This window comes from Podarcis cretensis (assembly GCF_951804945.1).
Source record: "Podarcis cretensis genome assembly, chromosome: 13".
NCBI classification, from domain to species: Eukaryota; Metazoa; Chordata; class Lepidosauria; order Squamata; family Lacertidae; genus Podarcis; species Podarcis cretensis.
The window spans coordinates 44313410-44329107 of NC_137182.1; the positions used below are offsets into that span (position 1 = coordinate 44313410).

The 15698-nt window shown below is 40.2% G+C and overlaps 1 pseudogene across 1 annotated transcript in view; it reads right to left on the bottom strand.

Moving 5' to 3' along the window:
• The window catches only part of LOC307202047 (vomeronasal type-2 receptor 26-like), a 39806-nt pseudogene extending 28796 nt beyond the window's left edge, over positions 1-11010 (bottom strand). Inside the window, exon 1 of the transcript XR_013843914.1 lies at positions 10920-11010. The product of XR_013843914.1 is annotated as a vomeronasal type-2 receptor 26-like (transcript). The remainder of the gene's footprint in view (positions 1-10919) is intronic.
• Positions 11011-15698: the final 4688 nt, after the last annotated feature.

The window sequence follows — 15698 nt, forward strand, 5'->3', positions numbered from 1 at the left end:
TTCCTGGTGACAGCTCTTGAGATATCTGAAAATGGCTATCATTCCTCCCCTCAGTCTCATCTTAGATAAACATACTAAACCACCTCATCCGTTCCTCATAAGGCTGGGTTTCCAGACCATCTTTGTTGCCCTCCTCTGCACATGTTCCAGCTTGTCAATATCCTTCTTAAATTGTGGTAATCAGAACTGGACACAGACTTCAGGTGACCAAGGCAGAATAGAGCAGTACTATTACTTTCTTTGATCAGGACACTATACTTCTGTTGATGTAGATCCCTTGAACCTTTCCACATGAACTACTGGCAAGCCAAGTTTTACTCATCTTAGATTTGTGTATTTGTCCCTATTGTAATTCATGTTCTTACTTTTGTCCAAGTTTTAAAATATTTTAAGCTTAATAGTATCTAGAGTAGGGGTTGCTAATGTGGGGTAATGGGATGTCATCCCTTACATGTCGGAGGTCTTTTTCTGACACTTACAAAGTCTCTGGTCTCTCTGGTCTCTCCCTGCAGTGACTTCATTTTCATGAGTCAGTGATGGTCATTGGAATTCACTGAATTCTATACTTAATAATAAGTACCTTTCAGTGCTGAAACAAAGCTTAGTCTAAGTTCAGAAAATGAAAGCATAAGGACATTCAGCTTCAGAACAGGTTTTTAAAAATACATTCTTACTAATACTCTAGTAAAAACAAAATAAAAAAAATCCTTCCAGTAGCACCTTAAAGACCAACTAAGTTAGTTCTTGGTATGAGCTTTCGTGTGCATGCACACTTCTTCAGATACACTGTTTTGACTATAGCAGACCAACACGGCTACCTATCTGTAACTAATAATCTAGTAGTTTAGGTAAAGTCTAGCAAAATGGGCTGCTCAAAAGGCCTCTCCCAAACACACAAACATGCATACATTTCAGTATTCATTTCTCTGTCCAGAAATGGGAATTTCTCCTATATTCTCTTAATTCACAAGACATTTGTTCCATTTTATTGCACCAACATAAGTCCCATTCATATCTAAACTGGATTCCCCAGGTAAAAGGGTAAACATTTGCTGCCTCACTCATTATTCTGAGGCTGCAACTCTAGGTTTGATCATTCTTTTGATGTAATAAAATGAGTGGCTTAGTTCTTACACGAGCTCTTCAGGCAGTACTGGTGGGGGTTCCTCAGTGAATGTTGCTGGAGAGGCGATGAAGACACCATGGAAAACTATGCCACCAATGAGGAACTCTCCTGGCTGATGATACGTGTGAAGTGGATGGTGTGGACCTTGGAGCCTGCATTTTGCTATGTGAGCCTCACATACATTGTAAGAAATCAGTTCCAGCAGCAAGAACACTAAAAACACCATCCTTAATACAAAGGCAACTATTTGTTTTATGCAGAAACTATGTTTTTTTCTGGCAATACTAGAATAGGTTTTTCCAAGATAAAAATTGTCTCATTTAAATGGTAGATTAATTTCCTGAGAGTACACAATACGGGAGTATCCCAAATTAGACTTGCTGATCCCAGACAGTATTTAAATAATTCTGGTTAAGTTGTAGTATCCTTTGTGTTATGTTGCCATTGGCCAGAGTAAATACTAGGGATTTTTGAGGAGCAGCATATTAATTGTAGCCTTGTTAATAACCAAGCAGGATTGTAGTTGCTCATCCAATGCTCGAGATTCCCTGTGGAATTGCAGAAGAAAATTGCTGAAGAAAATATTCAGAACTGTTATTTTATTTCCTCTTTCATTAGATGATAATAGACCAATGGTGTATGGGTGAAATTAGACGTTAGAAGCTCATAATAGAATACCTTGTAGCCAATGGAGACTCCAAAATGTAGCATGGTGTAGTCAGCATCTTGGAATTTGGCTGAGTGGACCTGGAGTCACACCAGCATATGGCATGTCTGCAATGGCTGCTCATTGCTGTTATGTGGGATTACAGTTGTGTCAACTGGCTCTCAGCCTCCTTCCCCTGTGCCTTGGGAATGCATGTTTGCTCAAACCCTCAAGGGCCAATGCCCCTGTGATTCTGGAGAGGTTGAGTTGGTGCCCCATGCCCTCCTGTATGACTCCTTTTATAGAGCCTTGTGAAAAGTCTCTCTTGATTCTTTCAGCCTCCATGAGCTAGAAACTTAGGGAGAAAAATTATTCCTGAAATCTCTCAGACCCACAATTCATCCAGGTGCAGTTGAGGGTGGTCATGATTCCTAAAGTTGCTGAGCCTGACTTTCTAGCCTTTTGGGTGAATTTTAAGTCAGTGTTCACCTTCATTCAGTGATGCTGATATCTCTGGCTTCTTCTGCAAACTTCTGCATTTTATTTTTTAAATATGTATTCTGCTTCACTTCCACTAGGACAAGGGTTGGGGATGTGTGGCACTCCAGATGTTGATGAATTGCAAAAGCAACCAACCCCATGGAAAATGGTCAGCAATGACGAGGGTTGTAGTCTATAGGCTATAGTTGTTGTTGTTGTTTAGTCATTTAGTCGTGTCCGACTCTTCGTGACCCCATGGACCAGAGAACGCCAGGCACTCCTGTCCTCCACTGCCCCCCGCAGCTTGGTCAGACTCATGCTGGTAACCTCGAAAACACTATCCAACCATCTCGTCCTCTGTCGCCCCCTTCTCCTTGTGCCCTCCATCTTTCCCAACATCAGGGTCTTCTCCAGGGAGTCTTCTCTTCTCATGAGGTGGCCAAAGTACTGGAGCCTCAGCTTCACAATCTGTCCTTCCAGTGAGCACTCAGGGCTGATTTCCTTCAGAATGGAGAGGTTTGATCTTCTTGCAGTCCATGGGACTCTCAAGAGTCTCCTCCAGACCATAATTCAAACTATGGCAAGTTCTTAAAGAAATGGGAGTGCCTGATCACCTCATCTGTCTCCTGAGAAATCTCTATGTGGGACAAGAAGCTACAGTTAGAACTGGATATGGAACAACTGACTGGTTCAAAATTGGGAAAGGAGTACGACAAGGCTGCATTTTGTCTCCCTGCTTATTTAACTTATATGCAGAATTCATCATGCGAAAGGCTGGGCTGGATGAATCCCTAGCCGGAATTAAGATTGCCGGAAGAAATATCAACAACCTCAGATATGCAGATGACACAACCTTGATGGCAGAAAGTGAGGAGGAATTAAAGAACCTTTTATTGAGGGTGAAAGAGGAGAGTGCAAAATATGGTCTGAAGCTCAACATCAAAAAAACGAAGATCATGGCTACTGGTCCCATCACCTCCTGGCAAATAGAAGGGGAAGAAATGGAGGCAGTGAGAGATTTTACTTTCTTGGGCTCCATGATCACTGCAGATGGTGACAGCAGCCACGAAATTAAAAGACGCCTGCTTCTTGGGAGAAGGGCAATGCTTTTGAATTATAGGCTATAGGCTTCCCAGCAAAACTTTAGGGGATTAAAAGCAGATAACAACAAAAGAAATAATATGCTTGCCTGTGTTTTTATATTTGCTGTAAGCCACTCAAAGTGGCCGGGGAAAGCCAGGTGGGTGGGTTATAAATAATAAAATAATAATAATAATAATAATAATAATAATAATAATAATAATTCCTACTTCCTTCCATTTCTGCCTCCACTTGAATACCCTGGACCTTCTACAAGGAGGGCATAATCTTACAGACAATACTTAACAAGCATAGTCCACAGATGTCCAAACAGAAATAAATGTTTTAAGGTTTAATGGGGCTTACTCTGGTTTACTTGCATTCTCCATTCATCATGATTAGATCTAATCAATTTTATCTGCTCATCAAACATTTGATGAAGGGTGCCAACAGTCAGTGGAATATCCAACAATATACTTGTCACATATATGATATGTATGTGTATTAAGTATAGAGTGTTCTGATACATCACATGTGTTGGTGAAATAAAACTTTTCAATTGTGGCTCCCCATCTGTCAAATGTGTTGCGCAGTGAGGTCTGCATGGTCCTTTGCTGCCATCTTTTCCAAGGACCAGAGGGCAGAATTCATTTACATTTTCTTGTCTAGGACTCTGAATTTCTCCAAGGAGACATGATTCAGAAAAAATCTTGTGGGGAGGGGGTATGTATGTGTATTAAGTATAGAGTGTTCTGATATATCACATGTGTTGGTGAAATAAAACTTTTCAATTGTGGCTCTCCATCTGCAAATGTGTTGCACAGTGAGGACTTTTCCAAGGACCAGAGGACAGAATTCATTTATAATTTCTTATCTAGGACTCTGAATTTCTCCAACGAGACATGATTCAGAAAAAAATATTTGGGGGGAGGGGAACCCAATTCAATGGGGCATATGTTATCTCACATTACATTGGTAAACTATGGAGCTCACTGACACAGGAAACAATGGTGGGGACAGTGCATTTGCATTTGGTTACAGCTTGAAGGTTTCCCACATGTATCTGGTTGGTCAGTGAGAGTACAGGCTGCTGGACCACATCATCTTCCATTTATACGTTCTTGGGTATGGAAAGGTTGATGGTGAAATATGACTGTTAGCAGTACAAAACAATAATTCATAAGTACTCGTATATTCTGTGGCCACAATTGTACAGTTTCACAGATCCTATTATGTTGAAAGCTGTAAGACAAATTTGATCATTCAGAATTAAGGACAGATAAAGATTAACTTGCATATATTTTGACAAGAATTGCTTTGAGTTCCTGTTTTTTTTTTTTTTTATAGTGATTTTTATTAATTTTCCACACATAAAATGAAGAACAATGTAACACAGTATTACTTCATAATCATCAATTCATAATCTTTTTTCTTTGACTTCCCCATACCTCCCTATCCCTGCATCCTTGTTTAAAATTCTTTAGCAACCCTTAAGTCCATTGTCTTAGTTCTTTTTCATAAATATTTCTTAAGTTTTTTTGTTTACTGCTGCAATTCTTTACTTCTTACCCCCTGACATCTTAACATTCCTCAATTTTACAATTATTTTTAAGATATATCTTGAAGTTCTTCCAGTCCTCTTCCACTGTCTCTTTCCCCTGGTCCCGGATTCTGCCCGTCATCTCAGCCAGTCCCATAAAGTCAATCACCTTTGTTTGCCATTCTTCCAGAGTAGGTAGTTCTTGCGTCTTCCAATACTTTGCCAGTAGAATTCTTGCTGCTGTAGTGGCATACATAAAGAATGTCCTATCCTTCCTTAACACCACTTGGCCCACCATGCCCAAGAGGAAAGCCTCTGGTTTCTTAGGAAAAGTCCACTTAAGAACCTTCTTAATTTCATTATAGATCATTTCCCAGAAAGCTTTAACCTTTGGGCAGGTCCACCAAAGGTGGTAAAAAGTGCCTTCAGTCTCATTACATTTCCAACACTTATTATTAGGCAAATGATAAATTTTTGCAAGCTTGACTGGGGTCATGTACCACCGGTAGATCATTTTCATAATATTTTCTTTTAAAGCATTACATGCAGTAAATTTAATACCGGTGGTCCATAACTGTTCCCAGTCAGCAAACATAATATCATGACCTATGTCTTGTGCCCATTTAATCATAGCTGATTTCACCGTTTCATCCTGTGTATTCCATTTTAACAGCAAGTTATACATTCTTGATAAATTCTTAGTATTGGGTTCCAACAATTCTGTTTCTAATTTTGACTTCTCTTTCTGAAATCCTATTTTCCTGTCCTGTTTAAACGTCTCATTTATCTGATGGTAATGCAACCAATCTCGAACCTTAGGTTTTAGTTTCTCATAACTCTGAAGTTTCACCCTTTCACCATCGTATTCTATAATCTCATGATATTTTGGCCATTTAGAATCCATATTAAGCTTTTTTACTTCCCTAGCTTCCATTGGTGACACCCACCTAGGGGTTTTACTTTCCAACAAATCTTTGTATCTAATCCAAACGTTATACAATGCTTTCCTTACAATATGGTTTTTAAAACTTTTATACACCTTTACCTTGTCGTACCATAAATATGCATGCCAACCAAAACTGTTGTCATACCCTTCCAGATCCAAAATGTCAGTATTCTCAAGAAGTAGCCAGTGTTTCAACCAGCAGAAAGCTGCTGATTCATAGTAGAGTCTTAAGTCCGGCAGGGCAAACCCCCCTCTATCCTTTACATCAGTTAAAATCTTAAATTTAATTCTGGGCTTTTTGCCCTGCCAGACAAATTTTGATATATCTTTCTGCCACTTCTTGAAACAATCCATCTTGTCCACAATCTGCAGCGTCTGGAATAAAAACAGCATTCTAGGCAATACATTCATCTTAATGGTAGCAATTCGGCCTAACAAGGAAAGTTTCAGCCTTGACCATATTTCCAAATCCTTTTTAACTTCTGACCAACATTTTTCATAATTATCCTTAAATAAATTCACATTCTTGGATGTTAAGTTTACCCCCAGGTATTTTACCCTTTTTGTAATTTCCAAACCTGTTTCATTCTGGAAACTCTCTCTTTCTTCCATTGTTAAATTTTTTTCCAACACTTTCGTTTTTTGTCTGTTCAATTTAAAACCTGCTACTCGACCAAATGTTTCAATTAATTCTAATACTCTTTTAGTACTAGTGTCTGGCTGTTGCAAAGTCAATACTAGGTCATCTGCAAATGCTCTTAATTTATAATGTCTAACTCCGACCTGAACTCCTTTAACCAACTGGTCCTTTCTAATCATGTTTAACAAAACCTCCAGGACCGATATAAAAAGCAAAGGGGATATTGGGCAGCCCTGTCGTGTACCTTTTTCTATAGGTATTTCTTCTGTTACCACGTTATTTACAATTAATTTGGCCTTTTGTTGAGAGTATATTGCACCTATACCGTTTTCAAAACCTTGTCCTACCCCCATCCCTTGGAGATTCTTTTTCATAAAAGTCCAACAAATGTTGTCAAAGGCTTTCTCCGCGTCCACAAAAATCAAAACTGCTTTCCTGTTAATGTCAACGTCCAGCAGCTCCAAAATGTCTATAATGTTCCTCACATTGTCTGACATATGTCTACCTGGGAGAAAGCCTGTTTGGTCCTTATGAATCTCATCTGCCAACACTCTTTTCAATCTTTTTGCCAAAATGTCTGCAAAAATTTTGTAATCCACATTAAGTAAAGATATAGGGCGGTAGTTTTTAACTTGGTTCTTCTCAGTCTCTGTTTTCGGTATAAGTGAGATGAAAGCCTCTTTCCACGATTCAGGTGCCTTTTTCCCCTTTAAAATTTCATTGCAAACTTCCTTCAATGGTTGTATCAGCCATTCTTTCAGCAATTTGTAGTATTTGGCCGTCAGGCCATCTGGTCCTGGTGATTTTCCCAATTTCATATTTTGAATGGCACCCTCTATTTCTTGTTCTGTTATTTCCTCATTTAAAATCCTTTTACTTTGTTCTGAGATTTTTGGTAAACCGTATTTTCTGATGAATTCTTCTATTTCTTGCTCGTTGGTTGGCCCTTGTGCGTACAATTTCTTAAAAAAGCTTTGAAAACAATTGTTAATCTCGTTGGGTTTGTGGATAATCTTTCCATCCATTTCTAAACTTGTTACCGTGTTCATTTTCTGCCTTTTTTTCAATTGCCATGACAGAAGTTTCCCACATTTATCCGCTGACTCAAAAGTTTTTTGTCTCATTTGCTTTATCTTCCATTCTATTTGTTGGTTCATAAGTTCCATGTATTGCATCTGATGAAACTTTATTTCTCTCAAAATCTCATGAGACTTTGGTTTAGACCTCAACTTCTTCTCTCCTTCTTTTATTTTTTCTAAAATTTTTTCCTTCTTTTCATTTTGTTGCTTCCTCTTAATAGAATTTTGTTGAATTAGGAAACCTCGCATCACGGCTTTGCTTGCGTCCCAGATTATTCTTTTTTCCACATCTGTTTTCCTGTTGATCTCAAAATAATCTTTTAATGTTTTAAGGGCCTTCTTATGGATCTCTTCATCCTTGAATAGGGTGTCATTCATTCTCCATCTAAAGGAACCAGTTGTTGTTAGTTTCATCTCCATCTTGACCGCATTATGGTCGGAGCACGTTTTTGGGCAGATTTCTACTTTTTTTGTTCTTGACGCCAGACTACTAGAAATCCAAATTTGGTCTATTCTTGTCCATGTCATTTTTGCTTCAGAGAAGAAGGTTCCCTCTCTCTCTAGAGGATTCTTTATTCTCCAAATATCAATCAAGTCCATAGTTTCAGTCATTTCGAAAAAGATCTTTGGTAGTCTCCCTTCTTTTGAAATCACTTGTCTCTGTGCTTTATCCATGTTTGTTGAAACAACTCCGTTCATGTCTCCCATCATTAGGATTTTATAGTCTAAAAAGTCAACTAATGTCTCATGCAACTTCCTAAAGAATTCGGCCTTCCCTTCATTTGGGGCATAAACTCCCACAATTAATATCTTTTCTCCTTGAATTTGTATTTCAATTGCCAGGTATCTTCCTTGTTCATCTTTAAATATTAATTTTGGGGCCAACTTTTCCTTTGCATAAATCACCACACCTCTTTTCTTTACTTTGTCTGATGAGATGAATTCTTGACCGAGTCTCTTATTTATTAATAATTTCCTGTGTATCCTGGCAATATGGGTTTCTTGCAAACATATTATGTCTAATTGTTCTTTCTTCAAAATGTGAAAGACCTGTCTTCTTTTCCGAGGAAGGTTCAAACCATTACAGTTCCAACTAAGGAGTTGCAGAGACATTTTGTATTTAGGTAGCTGTTCCTCCAACTGCTCCAAGCTTCTGCTCTTCCTCCGATGGTGGTAGTGAAAGTCCAAATGACAGATTTGCTATATCGGGTGGTTCCCTCTCCTCCACGGTTCCTTTCTGCAAATCCTCCAGATACTTCTCTAGAAATAGTTCTTTGTCCTGAATTGTTTTTATTTTAATCTTCCTTCCATTGAAGTTAAAGGACAATCCTTGTGGAAATTCCCATCTGAATGGTATGGTGTTTTTCTTCAGCAGGTCTACTAAACTCTTGTAATATGTTCTCACCTCTAAAATGTATTTAGGAATGTCCTTAAAAATCTGTATCTGCTTTGAGTTCCTGTTAGCACATGCTACAAGAGAATAATGTATGTGTAAACGTATGGTTGTTTTTTTCAAAGCAAATAAGTCAATTTTACAAATAAATTTTCAACTATGGGAATTTGGACTCTAGAAAAAATTATAAAAGGCAGCAGCTGAACTTATATTTCCAAATATTCTACTGTACACACAGAAAAGCATGAAAGACAGCAAAGGGCAGGTTTATTATTTCTTTAAATTTTCTTCCTTATTAGCTGTTCTCTATTGTTCAGCTCAGGCCTCAGAATAATTATATAACATTTTGGGGAAAAGATGCAACCCAGCAACCCACCACCGGAGGCTAAGATGGAGAAGATCTCCACAGCTACCATGTATTTTCCCTTGGTGCTCAGGTAGGAAGGAATAAAGGACAGCCAAACACTGCAGAAGACCAACATGCTGAAAGTGATAAACTTGGCTTCATTGAAACTGTCTGGTAACTTCCTGGCAAGGAAAGCCACAGCAAAACTTACAATTGCCAGGCAGCTCATGTAGATGAGGACACAGTAAAACATTGTTACAGACCCTTCATTACATTCTAGTATAATTTCTTCTGTCATTGAGTACATGTCCACATCTGGGTGTGGGGGTGAAGTTGCCAGCCACACAGTGCATATGCCTGCTTGAACAATGGAGCAGAAAAGGAGAATGGAGTGGCCTAGTCCTTTCCCCACCCATTTCCTCATCCTGGATTCTGGTTTTGTAGCCATGAAGGCCAAAACTACCGTGAAGGTTTTGGCCAGGACACAAGAAACAGCGGTTGAGAAGATGATACCAAAAGCTGGTTGCCGGAGGAGACATGTGACCTTCTCAGGTCGGCCAATGAAAAGCAATGCACACAGGAAGCAGAGCAGGAGAGAGATGATGAGAGTGTAGGTGAGGTTTCGGTTGTTTGCAATGACAATGGGTGTGTCGTGGTGTTTCATACATATACCTAGTACCAGAGCAGTGATCAAGGAAAGGAAAAAAGAGAAAGAGGCCAAACTGATGCCCAAAGGTTCTTCATAAGACAAGAAGCTTATATCCTTGGGTAGACATGCATCCCGGTTCTTGCTTGGATAGTCATTGTCTGGGCATTTATAACAGTCATTCATATCTGGAAAAAATAAGGATATGGTCCTTAGCTCCTTTAACGCCAGCTTGCTGAAATGCTTACTTTCTGTCTGAGAAGAAAAGAGCTCAGCTCAAAATAAAACATATGTCCAGTACTCTGTTATGTGGTTCTGAGTGATGTCGTCCTATAATCAACCCAGGCAAGGCCATTCCTCCTCATGATATTTGAATGTATCGTCACACTAGCTTGAGTGCAGCTTATGTAAGTCGGAAGGAGTGACAAGGACCAGTCCGGATACGATTTGAACCACATACCACCTAGCTACTCTCAATGCAATTTTATTCTCATTTGATTAACATAGTCCAACTCTCTCTCTAAATATTAACCCTGTATACCCGCATCGTTCAGCCTGTATGCTGAGATTAAGCTCTGATTGCCTTTTGTCAGTTCTGCCATTGCAAGATGTGAGGCTACAAGGAACCGGGCACAGGGCCTCCTTTGTAGTGGCGCCCACCCTAAGAATGTCTGACCATCAGATGTCAAGGAAATAAACAACAATCTGACTTTTAGAAGACACCTGATGGCAGCCCTATATAGGGAAGCCCTTAATGTTTGAAGTTTTACTGTGGTTGATGTTTTAATTTGTTGGAAGCTGTCCAGCATTGTTGGGGCAACCCAGTCACATAGACTGAATATAAATTATTGTTACTACTGCTACTACCACCAATATCTGAAGGACGGTGAGGCAGGGACACACATACAATAACTTCTATCTTCTTTTGAAACTTAACCTCATCCATCCTGACACCTTTCAATCAAATGGACCCATTTAATCAAATTCTTTCCCTTACCATCCTGGTTTGCAATCTTCCCCTCTGGACATGGGATGCAATCGTAGCAGCAAGGGGGCTCTCCCTCCTTCACTTTCTTGCTGGATCCTGGAAGACATCTCTCAGTACAGACAGAAAGAGGCTGAGTCTAATGCATAAATGGAAGAGCAGAAGAATCATCGAGAGAATAATGAGTTGAGAATGTTTCAGGTTCTAAGGCTCCTCTCTATGTTTCTAAACTGACACAGAATGCCTCTACCAAGAGCAATTCCTACTTTTCTTTTTAGTAGTAGTAATGTTTTTCGTGACGTAATATCTTCTCAATTGTTCTGGGTAGCACAGGCACACTTAGAAGTTACTCTAGTGTCCCTGTTAATCTTGTTTACTTTACAATACATATTTTGAGATACCTCTCTTTTTTCAGACTGATGCATCCATTCCCTATGCTCTTCACACCTTTGCTCTCAGCCGCCTCCTTCACTTTCTGTATCTTCACCACTTTTCCTGCTTCCACCTCTTCCACTGGCTCCCTTAGAAGACTAGTGGTATCCTGAACCTGCTGCTGCTGTCTGTTTTCACTTTTTTCCTCCTTTTCCCAACCACTTCATTTCTCCACATTTCTCGCAAAAAGGCAAAATCATGGGGCTTATCAATTCATACATAGTCTTTCACTCAGTTCAAAACCAGTATTTAATATTTATAAAGAAATCCCAATTTCTTTGGTTTATTTTGCAATAATTTTCTTTATATACTTAGGATTCATAGAATCATAGAATCATAGAATCATAGAGTTGGAAGAGACCACAAGGGCCATCGAGTCCAACCCCCTGCCAAGCAGGAAAAACCATCAGAGCACTCCTGACATATGGTTGTCAAGCCTCTGCTTAAAGACCTCCAAAGAAGGAGACTCCACCACACTCCTTGGCAGCAAATTCCACTGTCGAACAGCTCTTACTGTCAGGAAGTTCTTCCTAATGTTTAGGTGGAATCTTCTTTCTTGTAGTTTGGAACCATTGCTCCGTGTCCGCTTCTCTGGAGCAGCAGAAAACAACCTTTCTCCCTCCTCTATGTGACATCCTTTTATATATTTGTTTTTTTTTTTAAAAAAATAATTTTTATTAACTGGCCAATCACATCAAATTAAATCACATCATATAAATTCCGAATTACAAAGCCAAATTTTTAAATTTTGTTGGGGGAACCCATACTTCAAGATCCAAAGGGGAATTCAGATCATCTTCTTATTACTGCGTTAATGTCCAAATCAGTCCCAATCAGTCCAAACAAAGTTCATAATTCTATCCAGTCTTATCTTGGTGTTGCCACATCATATCTTGTTCGTATAATTTCTCTTTTTCCTTTACGATCTCTTCTGTTAGTCTCCTTAAGCCGATAGCAAGTGTAATAATCCTGTGTGGATTTCCTGTTCCTCCACTAAGTCCAGATGGTTTCCATATATCTCCTTCGTAGATAACATCACTTTATCCATCGTAAATTTTGGCATTTGTCGCTCTTAAGTCCCACCGAGGAGTTGATTCACGATATGTAAACAACTCTATTTCTCTCTTTCTCCTCCCAGACCCAAGAGCTCCCACAATGCCTCACAAAATGGCGAACGGCATTTTTTCCTGACTGCGTCATTCCAAAACTCTTAGCTTTCCAGCTTCATCTTGAAACATTGCTTTGGATCGAAAGTTTATCTCCACACAGCCTTAAATCCACAGCTTAAGTCCTTGATTTCTGACTCATTAGGGGAGGGGGATTCTTGTTAAATCACATAAAAAGGTAGAGGCAGGTTTTTCCCCCCCTCCCCCCTCAGTCATTACCGTATCTTGACGTTCTTCTCGTATTTTATTGTTGTCTTGTTATCAGAGATCTCTTCTGTCAGCAGTATTTACTCCCCTTTTTCCTTGATGTATGTGCAATTAATCATGTCCAAATTATTTCTTTTAAAGATCATTGCAACCAGCGGCGCGAATCGGGGACGGCGTCGAGGAGTGCCGAAAATCCCACAGGAGGGCTTTGTGCCTAGTGCCCCCACCCCCACAAATTCGGGGGTGGTATAGGGCACAGCAGGCAAGGGCCGTCCCCCCCATAATCCTGGGGGGGTTAAGGAGGCTAATTACCCCCATCATAGCCTCCTTTGCTCCGTGTCCGCTTCTCTGGAGCAGCAGAAAACAACCTTTCTCCCTCCTCTATGTGACATCCTTTTATATATTTGAACATGGCTATCATATCACCCCTTAACCTCCTCTTCTCCAGGCTAAACATGCCCAGCTCCCTTAGCCGTTCCTCATAAGGCATCGTTTCCAGGCCTTTGACTATTTTGGTTGCCCTCCTCTGGACACATTCCAGTTTGTCAGTGTCCTTCTTGAACTGTGGTGCCCAGAACTGGACACAGTACTCCAGGTGAGGTCTGACCAGAGCAGAATACAGTGGCACTATTACTTCCCTTGATCTAGATGCTATACTCCTATTGATGCAGCCCAGAATTGCATTGGCTTTTTTAGCTGCCGCATCACACTGCTGGCTCATGTCAAGTTTGTGTTCTACCAAGACTCCTAGATCCTTTTCACATGTACTGCTCTCAAGCCAGGTGTCACCCATCTTCTATTTGTGCCTCTCATTTTTTTTGCCCAAGTGCAATACTTTACATTTCTCCCTGTTAAAATTCATCTTGTTTGTTTTGGCCCAGCTCTCTAATCTGTCAAGGTCGTTTTGAAGTGTGAAGTGTCCTCTGGGGTGTTAGCCACCCCTCCCAGTTTGGTGTCATCTGCAAATTTGATCAGGATGCCCTTGAGTCCATCATCCAAGTCATTGATAAAGATGTTGAATAAGACCGGGCCCAAGACAGAACCCTGTGGCACCCCACTAGTCACTCTTCTCCAGGATGAAGAGGAACCATTGATGAGCACCCTTTGGGTTCAGTCAGTCAGCCAGTTACAAATCCACTGAGTGGTAGCATAGTCAAGACCGCATTTTACCAGCTTCTTTACAAGAATATCATGGGGCACCTTGTCAAATGCCTTGCTGAAATCAAGGTAGGCTACATCCGCTGCGTTCCCTTCATCTACCAGGCTTGTAATTCTGTCAAAAAACGAGATCAGGTTAGTCTGACATGACTTATTTTTCAGAAATCCATGCTGACTATTGGTGATCACAGCATTCCTTTCTAGGAGCTCACAGACTGTTTGCTTAATGATTTGCTCCAGAATCTTCCCTGGTATTGATGTCAGACTGACTGGGCAGTAATTATTTGGGTCCTCTCTTTTCCCCTTTTTGAAAACAGGGACAACATTTGCCCTCCTCCAGTCTGCCGGGACTTCGCCTGTTCTCCAGGAATTCTCAAAGATGATTGCCAGTGGTTCTGAGATCACATCTGCCAGTTCTTTTAATACTCTTGGATGCAGTTCATCTGGCCCTGGAGACTTGAATCCATCTAAACTAGCCAAGTATTCTTGTACTATCTCCTTAGTTATTCTGGGCTGTGTTTCCTCTACTGAATCATTTGCTCCAAATTCTTCAGGTCGGGCATTGTTTTCTTTATCGGAGAAGACTGAGGCAAAGAAGGCATTGGGGAGTTCAGCCCTTTCTGTGTCCCCTGTTTGCATTTCACCATCTTCTCCTCTGAGTGACCCCACGGTTTCTTTCTTCTTCCTTTTGCTACGAACATACCCATAAAAGCCTTTTTTGTTGCTTTTAACCTCTCTAGCAAGCCTGAGTTCATTCTGTGCTTTAGCTTATCTGACTTTGTATCTACACATGCTGGCTATTTGTTTGAATTCCTCTTTGATGGTTTCCCCCCTTTTCCATTTTTTGTACACATCCTTTTTTAATCTTAACTCATTAAAAGTTCTTTAGATAGCCACCCTGGCTTCTTTAGGCACCTTCCATGCTTCCGTCTCATTGGTATTGCCTGAAGTTGTGCTTTTACTATCTCCCTCTTAACAAACTCCCAGCCATCATGGCCGAGTTTGACATCCAACAAATATCCGGGTAATTGAAGTCCCCCATTACTACTATCTCCCTTCCTTTTGCATGCTTGGCCATTTGTTCCAGGAAGGCATCATCTATGTCCTCCGTTTGGCTTATGGATCTATAGTAAACTCCCACAATGAGGTCTCTGTTATTCTTCTCTCCCTTAATTTTGACCCAAATGCTCTCACTTTGGCTTTGACGTTCTAAATCTTGGATCTCTTCACAGGTATCTCTTGGTGTGAACCAAGTACAATACGTTATGGCTAGATAACTAGATAACATAGGTTTCTTCCAGCCCTATGTGGAGATGCTGAGGATTGAACTTGGGACCTTCTGCACATAATGCAGGTTCTGCGACATTGACCTATGTTATCTCTTCTCGTAGAAGACACTGGGAGAATGTGTGTGCAATGAACAGGTCATCTGAAAGGGACCATAATCAACATTTCCAATGTGACTAGTGTGGAATAAGGTACCTCTCTCTCTCTCTCTCTCTCTCTCTCTCTCTCTCTCTCTTTCTCTCTCTCTCTCTCTCTCTCTCTCACACACACACACACACACACACAGAGATTTGTTTACAACATGAATAAATTATGCAATTACAACATAAAAAGTAGTCATAAACAATAGATATTAAAAAATGCACAACGATTTCCACATAAATCATAATAAAAGCTTTAAAAAATACAAAAAAATTCAATAACAACTCCTTCCACCGCCACAACCCCTCTCCCTACAACTATGCTCCAGACCAGGTGTTCAAGTGTTGGTTCAGCAGTCTCAGTGTTTGAAGGTTGATCACATCATGCAGGTTCTGAGCCA